The sequence below is a fragment of the Scylla paramamosain genome, chromosome 31 (assembly GCF_035594125.1).
Source record: "Scylla paramamosain isolate STU-SP2022 chromosome 31, ASM3559412v1, whole genome shotgun sequence".
NCBI classification, from domain to species: domain Eukaryota; kingdom Metazoa; phylum Arthropoda; class Malacostraca; order Decapoda; family Portunidae; genus Scylla; species Scylla paramamosain.
Window position 1 is genome coordinate 3,618,214 of NC_087181.1, and position 13,180 is coordinate 3,631,393.

The window sequence follows — 13,180 nt, forward strand, 5'->3', positions numbered from 1 at the left end:
GAGCTTTAAAAGAGGATTAGACAAATTTATGGATGAGGATGATAGGTAGAAACACTGTAGGCCTGATGGCTTCTTGTAGCTTCTGTCGTGACCGAGATGTTGCACAGTTTCTCTAGCTACTGGATATAAATGGTCAAGTAAATTTTTAAATTTACTTAATAAATTATATCAATACAGAGAACACATCTAATACGTCGCTAGCAAAATAACAACCATTACACAATCTTCGTTTCCTTTGCAGTGATGATAAGTACAAGACATTCTCAACCAGTATTTCAGAATTACTATAATCTTTGTACAGAAAGTACATACGACATGATTTCACTCACCATTAAATTTTTCATTCTTCGTACATGAAAACATGCATAATGTCTGGGCTCTGGCGACTTACGCCATTACCATTCAATAAAGAAACACACATGAAGTCACATCCCAGCAATTTACACCATCCCTGTTCAGTCAGAAAGACACATATTTATAATGTCAGCCTCACATTAATTCAATTCAGTAAAAGTACACACCACACAAAACACAATTCATACAAAACATAAACAACCTGTGCAGGTATCAAAATAGTAACCCTAACCATCCTGTCATTGTTCCTTCTTCCTAATCATGAGATAATTGATTTCAAGACTGCATTACAACTTATAAGCTCCATTTACTTTATGTGATGTAGTCCATCTCGCCCGCGGCCCCCCCCTCAGGGCGGCCCTATCATCTGCTACCCTGCTCTCTGCTATCTCTGCCGCTCACGTCTCTCTCAATTACATGGTCTAAACAGGGTGTAACTCGAGTTTTTACGGATATTGGCAGAAAATACAAATTATTTTAAGTCGAAAATGTTTTTATGCGCATATACATTTTGAGGCGTTGTTTGGACATGGTGTGAAATTCATATGTCTGCCCTGTTTCTCAAATTCGACTGGCTTTGTAAGTGTCCTGTCTGTCTCTGCGGTCAGCTTAGCTGGGCGCGATAACGAAAAAAATATATCATGATAATCGATAAATCGATAAGGATAACCGATAATCGATAGCTGATGATAACGTCCGATAACCGATAAATCGATAAATCTAAAATTCTAATACTAGCGATAACGATATTGATATTTTAGATAAAACGTCAAATCTAAATCTTTATCTTTATCTTTATCTTAGAAAACTTAGAAAAATCTTTTAAAAAATTTTAATTCAATATTTATCTTGTCTGTTCACTAATGAAAAGTGTTACATAACAACATAAGAAATAAGGGAAAAGAACATAAGAAATATGGGAAGCTGCAAGAAGCGACCAGGCTACACGTGGCAGTCCCTGTATGAAATATATCTACCTATTTCCATCTTTTGTCCCCATTCATAAACCTGTCTAATCTTCTCTTAAAGCTCTCTAATGTCCTAGCACTAACAACATGATTACTGAGTCTGTTCCACTCATCTACCACTCTATTTGAGAACCAATTTTTTCCTATCTCCTTCCTAAACCTAAATTTTTCAAGCTTGAACCCGTTATTTCTTGTTCTACCCTGGTTGCTGATCCTAAGAATTTTGCTTACATCCCCCTTGTTATGACCCTTATACCACTTAAAGACTTCTATCGGGTCCCCTCTTAACCTACGTCTCTCTAAAAAATTTAAATTTAATAACTTCAATCTCGCCTTGTAAGAAATACGCCTCATCCCCTGTATCCTTTTAGTCATTCTCCTCTGTACTGATTCTAATAGACCTATATCTTTCCTGTAATGTGGGGACCAGAACTGCACAGCGTAGTCTAGATGAGGTCTGACCAGCGCCAAGTATAACTTTAATATTACTTCCGGCCTTCTACTTTTAACACTCCTAAAAATTAATCCTAGTACCCTATTTGCCCTGTTTCTGGCCTCTATGCATTGTTTTCCTAGATGGAGTTCAGAGCTAACTATAACTCCTAAATCTTTCTCGTACCCTGTACATACCAGAGTTTGTTTGTTTAATGTTTACCTACTGTGTGGATTTCCTCTACCTACGCTAAATACTTTGCATTTATTGATATTAAATTGCATTTCCCATTGGTCCGTTCATTCATTCATCCTATCTAAATCTGCCTGCAAGGCAATGGCATCCGATTCTGACCTAATTAATCTATCTATCTTTGTGTCATCCGCAAATTTGCTAACATCACTACTAATTCCACTATCCAAGTCATTGATATATATTAGAAATAACAATGTCCCTAATACTGATCCCTGTGGCACCCCACATGACCCCACTCGGATTTCGAGCCGTTTATTACAACTCTTTCTCGCCTGTCGCTAAGCCATGACCCTATCCAGCCTAACACCTTCCCATCTATCCCGTGTGCCCTAACCTTTCTCAGGAGCCTTTCATGGGGTACCTTGTCAAATGCTTTACTAAAGTCCAGATATAAGATATCATAACTATTACCATTATCTACTGCCTCGTACACTTTACTGTAAAAACTTAACAAGTTTGTCAGGTCCCTTTCCCCTTCGTGAAGCCATGCTGTGACTGATTTATCAAGTTATGTTTGTCTAAATGTTCCCTAATGTTCCTCGCTATTATTGACCCTAATATTTTACCTACAACTGAAGTTAAGCTGACAGGTCTATAGTTAGACGCTAAAGTTTTATCTCTTTTCTTAAAGATGGGTACTACATTAGCCTGCCTCCACATTACTGGTAAATCACCTGACTCAAGTGATTTCCTAAAGACAGAAATTAACGGCCCACTAATAACCTCTATGCATTCCTTAAGTACTCTGGGATATATTTCATCTGGTCCTGGTGTCTTGAAATTTTTTAGCCTATCTATCTCCTGTTCCACTATCTCCCTAGTTATGGAAATATCTGTCAATTTTTCATTCTCATCTGCTCTAAACATCTGTTCACTGTCTGGCATATCCTGCATGTTTTTTCTGGGCGAAGACAATTGAATAATACTCATTCAGAATTTTACTAATCTCCTCCCCAGAACTAACCAGCTCCCCATCTGCTGCTTTTAATGGACCTATAGTATCCTTATTCTTCGTCCTGTATACCTGATAAAATCCTTTGGGTCCGTCTTCGCCTGGTTGGCTACCTTTAATTCATAATTGCCCTTAGTTTTCCTCGTTAACTTCCTGACTTTTCTAACTAATTCATTATATTGTGACCTTAAAACTTCTTCACCTGCCCTTAATCTCTTATATATATATATATGGCTCTTACGCCCTATATAATGTTTTAACCTAGCAGTCATCCATTTATGGTAATTTTTCTGTGATCTTATTGCCCTATATGGGATATTTGCTAACTGACCTGTATGAACTTTACCAACGAAATATTTATGCAATTCATCTACCATTACTTCACCTAATCCCCTCATCTCGGCCCCTACCATCCTCTCCACTCCATTTGTTTTAAGCAAAATAACTACTACCTTAGAAAAGTTAGAAAAATCTTATAAAAAATTCAAATTCAATATTTATCTTGTCTCTTCACTAATAAAAAGTACTGTTTGAAAAATTAAAAACTTCAACATATTTATGTTCCAAAAACTAAAGTTATCGATTATTGCTCTTTTGGAACACATCCCCCCCAAAAAAAATCTCCCCATCTATTGTGATAATTTTCTTTTTTTTTTTTTATGTAGGAGGGACACCGGCCAAGAGCAACAAAAATCTAATAAAAAGAAAAAAAAAAAGCCCATTGAGATGTTGATCCCGAATAGGGTCCGAAGTGATGGTCAAAAATTGAAGGATAAGTGTCTTGAAACCTCCCTCTTGAAGGAGTTCAAGCCATAGTGAATGAATTCCAGATTTTGCCGGAGAAGGGGATGAATGACTGAGAATACTGGTTAACTCTTGCATTAGAGAGGTGGACAGAACAGGGGTGAGAGAAAGAAGAAAGTCTTGTGCAGCGAGGCCGCAGGAGGAAGGGAGACATACTGTTAGCAAGATCAGAAGAGCAATTAGCATAAAAATAGCGATAGAAGACAGCAAGAGATGCAACATTCCGGTGATGAGAAAGAGGCTGGAGACAGTCAGTTGGAGGAGAGGAGTTGATGGCACAAGAAGCTTTTGATTCCACCCTGTCTAAAAGAGTGATATGAGTGGAACCCCCCAGACATGTGAAGCATACTCCATACATGGATAGATAAGGCCCTTGTATAAAGTTAGTAGCTAGGGGAGGTGAGAAAAACTGGCAGAGACGTCTCAGAACACCTAACTTCATAGGAGCTGTTTAGCTAGAGATGAGATGTGAAGTTTCCCGTTCAGATTATAAGAAAAGAACAAAACGAGGATGTTCAGTATAGAAGAGCGGGCCAGTTGAGTGTCATTGAAGAAGAGGGGATAATTGTCTGGAAGGTTCTGTTAAGTTGATAGATGGAGGAATTGAACAATACTAAATTTGCTCAGCCCCAATCAGAAGTTTTAGAGAGATCAGAAGTCAGGCGTTCTGTGGCTTCCCTGCATGAACTGTTTACTTCCTGAAGGGTTGGACATCTGTGAAAAGACGTGGAAAAGTGCAGGGTGGTATCATCAGCGTAGGAGTGGAGAGGGCAAGAAGTTTGGTTTAAAAGATCATTAATGAATAATGGGAAGAGAGTGGGTGACAGGATAGAACCCTGAGGAACACCACTGTTAACAGATTTAGGAGAAGAACAGTGACCGTCTACCACAGCAGCAATAGAACGGTCAGAAAGGAAACTTGAGATGAAGTTACAGAGAGAAGGATAAAAGCTGTAGGAGGGTGGTTTGGAAATCAAAGCTTTGTGCCAGACTCTATCAAAAGCTTTTGGTATGTGTAAGGCAACAGCAAAAGTTTCACTAAAATCTCTAAAAGAGGATGATCAAGACTCAGTAAGGAAAGCCAGAAGATCACCAGTAGAGCGGCCTTGATGGAACCCATACTGGCGATCAGATTGAAGGTTGTGAAGTGATAGATGTTTAAGAATCTTCCTGTTGAGGATAGATTCAAAAACTTTAAATAGGCAGGAAATTAAAGCAATAGGACGGTAGTTTGAGGGATTAGAATGGTTACCCTTTTTAGGAACAGGCTGAATGTAGGCAAACTTCCAACAAGAAGGAAAGACAAAGTTGAAAGAGTTTGACTAGGCAAGGTGCAAGTACAAGAGGCGCAGTTTTGGAGAACAATAGGAGGGACCCTATAAAATCCATAAGCCTTCCGAGGATTTAGGCCAGCGAGGACATGGAAAACATCATTGCAAAGAATTTTAATAGGTAGCATGAAGGAGTCAGAGGGCAGAGGAGCGGGAGGAACAAGCCCAGAATCGTCCAAGGTAGAGTTTTTAGCAAAGGTCTGAGCGAAGAGTTCAGCTTTAGAGATAGATGTGATAGCAGTTGTGCCATCTGGTTGAAATAAAGGAGGGAAAGAAGAAGTAAAATTATTGGAGATGTTTTTGGCTACATGTCAGAAGTCACGAGGGGAGTTAGATCTTGAAAGATTTTGACACTTTCTATTAATGAAGGAGTTTTGGCTAGTTGGAGAACAGACTTGGCATGATTTCGGGCAGAAATTTAAAGTGCATGAGATCCTGGTGATGGAAGGCTCAAGTACCTTTTGTGGGCCACCTCTTTATCATGTATAGCACGAGAACAGGTTTTGTTAAGCCAAGGTTTGGAAGGTTTAGGTCGAGAAAAAGGGTGAGGGATGTATGCCTCCATGCCAGATGCTATCACCTCTGATATGCGCACGGCACACAGAGACAGATCTCTGTCATGGAAGCAGTAGTCATGCCAAGGAAATATCAGCAAAATACCTCCTCAGGTCCCCGTTGGGCTCCTCCGATCACAATCTCATATCTGTATCTTGCCCTATCGCTCCAATCCCTCAGGATCCCCCTAAGCGAAGGTGCCTCTGGCGTTTTGCCTCTGCTAGTTGGGCGGACCTGAGGAGGCCTTTTGCTGATTTTCCTTGGCATGACTACTACTTCCGTGAAAGAGATCCGTTTCTGTGTGCCGTGCGCATAACAGAGGTGAGTACATTGTCACCACAGCTCACCACCACACGCCCATTGTCACAACACAATTCACCACCACACGCATATTATCACCACACAGCTCACCACCACACGCCCATTGTCACAACACAGTTCACCACCACACGCATATTATCACCACACAGCTCACCACCACACGCCCATTGTCACAACACAGTTCACCACCACACGCATATTGTCACCACACAGCTCACCACCACACGCCCATTGTCACAACACAGTTCACCACCACACGCATATTATCACCACACAGCTCACCACCACACGCCCATTGTCACAACACAGTTCACCACCACACGCATATTGTCACCACACAGCTCACCACCACACGCACATTGTAACAACACAGTTCACCACCACACGCATATTGTCACCACACAGCTCACCACCACACGCACATTGTAACAACACAGTTCACCACCACACGCCCATTGTCACCACACAGTTCACCACCACACGCACATTGTCACCACACAGTTCACCACCACACGCACATTGTCACCACACAGTTCACCATCACACGCACATTGTCACCACACAGTTCACCACCACACACCCATCTTCACCACACAGTTCACCACCACACGCACATTGTCACCACACAGTTCACCACCACACACCCATCTTCACCACACAGTTCACCACCACACGCACATTGTCACCACACAGTTCACCACCACACGCACATTGTCACCACAGTTCACCACACGCACATTGTCACCACACAGTTCACCACCACACGCACATTGTCACCACACAGTTCACCACCACACGCACATTGTCACCACATAGTTCACCACCACACGCACATTGTCACCACATAGTTCACCACCACACGCACATTGTCACCACAGTTCACCACCACACGCACAATGTCACCACACAGTTCACCACCACACGCACATTGTCACCACACAGTTCACCACCACACGCACAATGTCACCACACAGTTCACCACCACACACCCATCTTCACCACACAGTTCACCACCACACGCACATTGTCACCACACAGTTCACCATCACACACACATTGTCACCACACAATTCACCACCACACACCCTTTGTCACCACACAATTCACCACCACACGCACATTGTCACCACACAGTTCACCACCACACTCCTATTGACACTACACAGTTCACTACCACACGCCTATTGTCACCACACAACTCACTACCATACGCCCATAGTCACCGCCACACACCACCACACGTCCACCATCACCGCACACCACACGCCCATTGTCACCACCACACACCACTTAACTCTCACTGCGATATCTTATTCACATCACTAAAGGCAGTAATGTTTAATCTTATAGATCATCAACAGCAAAGAAAGGTTAAAATGTCAGAAATAAACATATATGTATAGAGAGAAACATTTAGCAGAACACACACACACACACACACACACACACGAGGCAAATGGGCGAGTCTCTTAATATGTAGCCCCTGTTCACCCAGCAGCAAGTAGATACGGGATGTAACCCGAGGGGTTGTGACCTCGCTGTCCCGGTGTGTGGTGTGTAAGTGGTCTCAGTCCTACCCAAAGATCGGTCACTATGAGCTCTGAGCTCTTTCCGTAGGGTAACGGCTGGCTGGGTGACCAGCAGACGACCGTAGGTGAATCACACATACAATCAGGAAGTCACATACACCATTAAATTGCCCTTAAAAATTATGGGTTAACGAAATGATTAAGGAGATTTGAATACCAGCAGTTGCATCGTTCACTGGTTCACTTTTAAATCAATGCTTGCTGTTCTAGCGTGAAGAGTTGAGAATTTCCGAAGTCGCTTCGTACTCATGGATTCAGGAAAATCACGCACACCATTAAATTACCCCTAAGGATTATGAGTTACTGAAATAATTCAGGCTGTTTAAATACCAGCTGCATCGTTAACAGGTTCACATCTCATATAACTGCTCGCTGTTCTACCGTGTAATGTCAATAATCTAGCAAGTTGTCTCGTACTCCTGGTTTCGGGAGTCAGGGTCTGGCCAGGGAGCAACATATGGACAGCTGTTCATGGCATGCTTGGTGACTAACAAGACTGGTCAGGTTGTGAGGAGTGTCAGAGTCAAACAAACTAATGAACCCAAGAACCATAATCTGAAGCACTTCTGCACCACACGTCTATTACTTTCAGAAGGCTCTAGTTGAAGTTACATGGGTTTTCAAGGGTCTTTTTATGATTCTAGTAAGAGAATAACAAAATTTTCATATCATTATTAGGAGAAGCTCTTGAAAACCCGGCTGATCACCTCTGTCGCCTTTGAAAATAGGAGTAGTTGTGGTGAAAGAGCGAAGCGTTTCGCTGACCCAATGAACCGATTCGCAGACCGCCACTCGCTGGCCGCTGAACACTGATCTTCAGTGTTCTTCTGACTGTTGTGGTGAGCGTTTGAGTTCCCTCCGCTGAAAGTAAGGCTGGCGATCATTTCAGCTTGTCTAGATGTAATTGCAATTATTGGTGGTGGTGGTGGTGGTAAGGTGCAAACTTTTCTAGGGCGTCTGTAATTTTGTTGGTAAGTGATATTGACAAAAGAGCAGGATTGAAATAACCCAACGTTAAGACTGGTGTCACAAGTGCCTCCTTACTGCGTCATTACTATACCGAAGCGAAATTGTAATAAGTTTTGATTTATATTTAGAGAAGACTTCTCAAAATATAAGTCAAGACGTTTGTTTCACCTAACCAACGATTTCTAATGTGCCTTATGTTTTCATGGTGATGCATATAGTGAATTAATTTTCTACCTCTTTTCCGTCGCAAAATGTCTAATTTTCGAGTTATATTTCTACCCTGCATCCCCAATGCTCTTGAGGGGGCCTGTGGGATTTTTTTTTTTTTAGGGGGCATTAAATTAAGTAATGTGTGTTGCTTAATATAACCTGACTTAACCTAAACTGACCTGACAAGACCTGACCTGATCTAACCTAATGTAACCGGACTTAACCTAATGTGATCTAACCTAACCTGACCTGACCTAACCCAAACTAATCAGACCTAACTCATCTCACCAATGACAGCAACGTTCGCTGCCGCCGCCGCAGCTGATCACTTCTGCAACGCACATTATTTGATTTAATCCTCCGCTACCCAAAAACCCGGACTTTTCACAGGTCTCCCAAGATAGTTGGGGATTAGGGATAAAGGCATAACTTGAAAGAGGTAGAACTCGAAAACTAGTAATTTGCAATGGAAAAGTAGAAAATCAATTGACTCACTACATGTATCATCAGACAAAAACACAAGGCACATCAGAAAATCATTTGTTGGGTGAAACTGAAAATTGACTGAAAAGGATTGAAATGAAAATTATTCTTTATAAGTAATAATAGTGTGTAGAGGTATTGTATAGTTATATGCTCTCCCCAGCTCTCTCCACTTGACTAATAACACTATTTCATCAGCCCAGCAGTTATGAATGAGAGACCTCATAAATGTTTTCGGAGCTTCGGTTGTCTTGCTACGATGCGTTTCGTAGCTCAGGTGGCCAGAAGTGAGACTTCTGGTAGTTTGAAATGTCGCGCCGCTTTGCATGGAGGGAAAAGGCCACATGTATTTAGCTTTTCGATCATACGAAACCAAGGAAAGAAAAAAAAAAAAAAAGGCGGTATTATAATCGGTGTTCCTATCTTGTTAACGGCACAAGTTGACTTGGTTTTAATTACCCGTACCTACGTACGAAGACGTCTTCAACATTTGTCTGCGCTAGATAAGGACCAAATTCTCCTGCACGGCACATGCTCTCTCATCTGGAGTAATGCACTACATTCATGTCATGCATCAGTCAGTCATCCTTGGCTAGGGTTGCCACTTCGATACCCCCCCCCCAAAAAAAAAAAAAAATCGGTAGCTGAAGTTGGAACAGTGATGGCGAGTGAAGAGAGCTCATGTATTAGCGGGGGCTTAGACGATAAGTTCTTCCATAAGTACCCAGTATTAGGAGGAAGTGAAGGCTATCTGGACTAAATGCGAGGATATATTTCAGAACACATTTCAGTTGTCAGTAATATATTATACGGATATATCATGGATATTGTATATTTTTTCATGTATACTTTGTTGCTTCTTGCTGCAGCAAAGAACTTTTTGCTTCCCAGTGTTTGAGAAATTCAGCACAGCTCTTCAAAATTTTGAACAACAATCGGTTCACATTAACGAGTTCAACGGAACACCGGTTCCTAGTGTTGCTCCACTTATTCTGCATGATTGAGAATATTCTTTCCTCGTGTCCAGTTGAGGATGGTAAATAATTGATAACAGACAGCAGCATTCTCCACTCCTACTCTCTCCTACTCTGTCTAGACTGGCAGCTGTTGGTGGTGGAGGTAGGAGAGGCGATACGATGCGTGCTGATTACTTATTGCACGACTGGTTATTTATTTGACTATTCATATAGCCAAATATGGAACAAATGGTGTTCCATATTGGTTCAGAACGAAACGCAACATTTCACTCTTCAATACGGAACGATTCCATATTTTTAAAGGACAGGTGGTCACCCTAGGCCCGCTTCACCATTCTTTTGTCCGACTTGTCAGTAGAGGCTGTCCTGTCGTGGTGGTGTGGCGAAGGTACTGGGTGTGTGTAATCTGTGCGAGGGGCACCTATCGATTTTTTTTTTCTGACAGACGAAGAAGAATATTGGGGCTTGAATCACGCAAAAAAAAAAAAAAAATAAAAAAAATAATGAAGTGAACAGTTTTGAAGTAGCGAGAACATAACTAGGACAACTTCATCTGAGGTTTTCTTGATTCTCATAGTTATTTTAAAGGATTCTGTATGGGAAAATTACTTATGAAAACCTGACTAAAAACCTCAGAGGCCTTTGCTATAGTGTTGTGGTAATGAGAGAATAAAACTGTTCAAAATAAATGTCTTGGTGATACGTAAGTAAAGAATAGATTGGTAACGACTGAGGAGTAGCGCTGGCCATTAGGTTTTTCTCCAGAGTTTACCTTTACAGAATTACGAAGCAAATAAAGAAGGAATGGGTGTGTCACAGCTTTCATACTATATGTATTTTGTCAAGGGAATTTTCAAAATGCTCATCCTACATAACACGGTAAACATTACAGTATACTACCTTTGCATACTGTACAATACATTATACGGTGACTAAAAAATGTTGGGCTCTCTCTCTCTCTCTCTCTCTCTCTCTCTCTCTCTCTCTCTCTCTTTTGGTTAGTGTAATACTTGCCTGGATTCTTGGTCATTGTAGTGAAGATTGATAGCAGGTTACGAGTGTGTTGAAATATTGTTAAACTTGCCAAAGAATAACGGAGATAATGCGAGTTTAAGTTCCAAACAATGTTGAAAGTGTTTATCTCTGCTCTGTCCCAAACAGTGTTGAAAGTGTTCATCTCTGCTCTTTGCTCCTTTTTTAATGTTTGATAGTGAAAAACAAAATGTAGAAGAGGAAGTTCTTAACATGATGTTATCAGATTTTACACTAGAAGGTAATCTGGTAAGCAGCTTTTTACCTGAAGCTGTTAGTACAAAACACCAGGGTTGAGTGTGTGTGCCCTCACATTGCCAAACAACAGTTTTGCATCTGCAGCTTGGAACAAGTTGCTTATCATCCCTCCTTTCTGCCTCATCAAACATCTGTTGACACAATTGTGTTATTAGAAAAATAATTAGGCAAAATAAATGCAGAATAGTAAATCCAAAAATGGCTGGTTTTCAGAAACCTACTTTGCCGAAATATTTTTTTATACATTATGCAGCTTTCAGTTTCTTGTCTACTACAGTTCCCCAAGATTGTTGAGGGAGAGGAGTTAGCATGTAGTTTGGTTAGATTTGTTTGGTGTTCCTTAAAATGGACTTAAAACTTTTAAGAGAATATAAATAACTTAAGAGGTTACAAGACCCTGCTTCTTGTGTTTTTGCTTTTGAAGTGTTTTTCATCATAATGCATGATAACTGATAACTATCTTCATTTCCACATTTTATGAAATTGTATGTGTTGAAAGTTACAAGGCTGTTGTTTGCTTCTTAATTCACATTTCCTAGTATACAACCATGAATTACCTACAGATGCACATCATGTCCTGCTGCAACCAGGAGTGAGTGTTGGGGAGCAAGCAACAGAATTAACACCTGCTGCTGGTGACATATGACCTTGATGTTGTGGCACCAGGATAAAAACTTGCAGTAAATCCTTTCTACTGGTGAGTCATTGTTATTGAAGGTTTTCCTGGACAGGTTATTTGAGGACAAGGATGATCACATAGATTAATGATGAGGGAGCCACACCAAGTGTTGTGTGAGTGAAGTACATAGCAGTAGATGTTAGCTCTTCATGCAGCAACATTGCAGCATCAAGGCTGTGTGTACTTAACTAGCAAGTGCTGATGCTGGAGTCCATGCCAGGTATGACAAGTTTGATGAGATGTTAGGGATGGGTGTTGATTAAATAGCAGGGGGAGTTTTGTTGTTTAATATTAGGAAGGATGGTATCTTGTAAGAGTTGAGAGTTGGTGTGAAAATATTACCCAAGACTTTTATTTTGATACTTGTGTTTTAATTGACTAAAGAAATACGACGACTGTGATGATTGATGTAAGAGGTGCCAAGTTCTGTAGTGTGTCAGTTGTCAGCAGATGGTACCATGATATGAAGAATAGCACAGCTGTCCAGCAAGCAGAAGGTCTCAGGTGTGATCCTTGTGATCCTTGGTTGGTGCCAGCTTTTCTGGTGAGACACCTGAGCTCCAACAACCAGGTTAAAAATCAAAAGAACATTATCATCATATCTCTAGAATTGTCTAAAAAAAGCCAAATATTTCAGCTTTTGTTTCACTAGGATTGCTGGCATCTAGTGGAAAAGTCCCTCAGAAGCTCATTTCATTCTCGTCCAGACATTTATCTCTCCTGTTCTGTAATGACACTGAACTAAGTATTCACTGCACATAGAACATCCTACTCTCATTCCTCATTATTTATTTTAGATTGTTTTACATCACAGTGATGCCAAATGTAATTTGGATTTTCTCCTTGCAGATCCTGCCTCCATGCAAAGGATATTTCTGCTGAAGTTTGGAATTAATTTTTCTAGCTGTCTCTGCACCATACTGCTTCTTACAAAAGGTTGATTCCCCTCTGCTTTGAGTTATGCAAGTGTTCTTGCAGTGTTGCTTTTAATGTATGGTATTATTGCTCTT

General features: G+C 40.9%; 1 long non-coding RNA gene across 4 annotated transcripts in view; it reads left to right on the forward strand.

Moving 5' to 3' along the window:
• Positions 1-13,180, forward strand: part of LOC135116390 (uncharacterized) — a 44,683-nt gene that overhangs the window by 25,943 nt on the left and 5,560 nt on the right. For 3 of the 4 annotated variants that reach the window (XR_010276283.1, XR_010276282.1, XR_010276284.1), the window contains exons 3-4: positions 12,055-12,188; positions 13,020-13,106. This is a non-coding gene — a long non-coding RNA (uncharacterized LOC135116390). Of the gene's footprint in view, positions 1-8,310; positions 8,430-12,054; positions 12,189-13,019; positions 13,107-13,180 lie in introns of those variants that run through there. The other variant, XR_010276281.1, reaches the window with a different exon arrangement.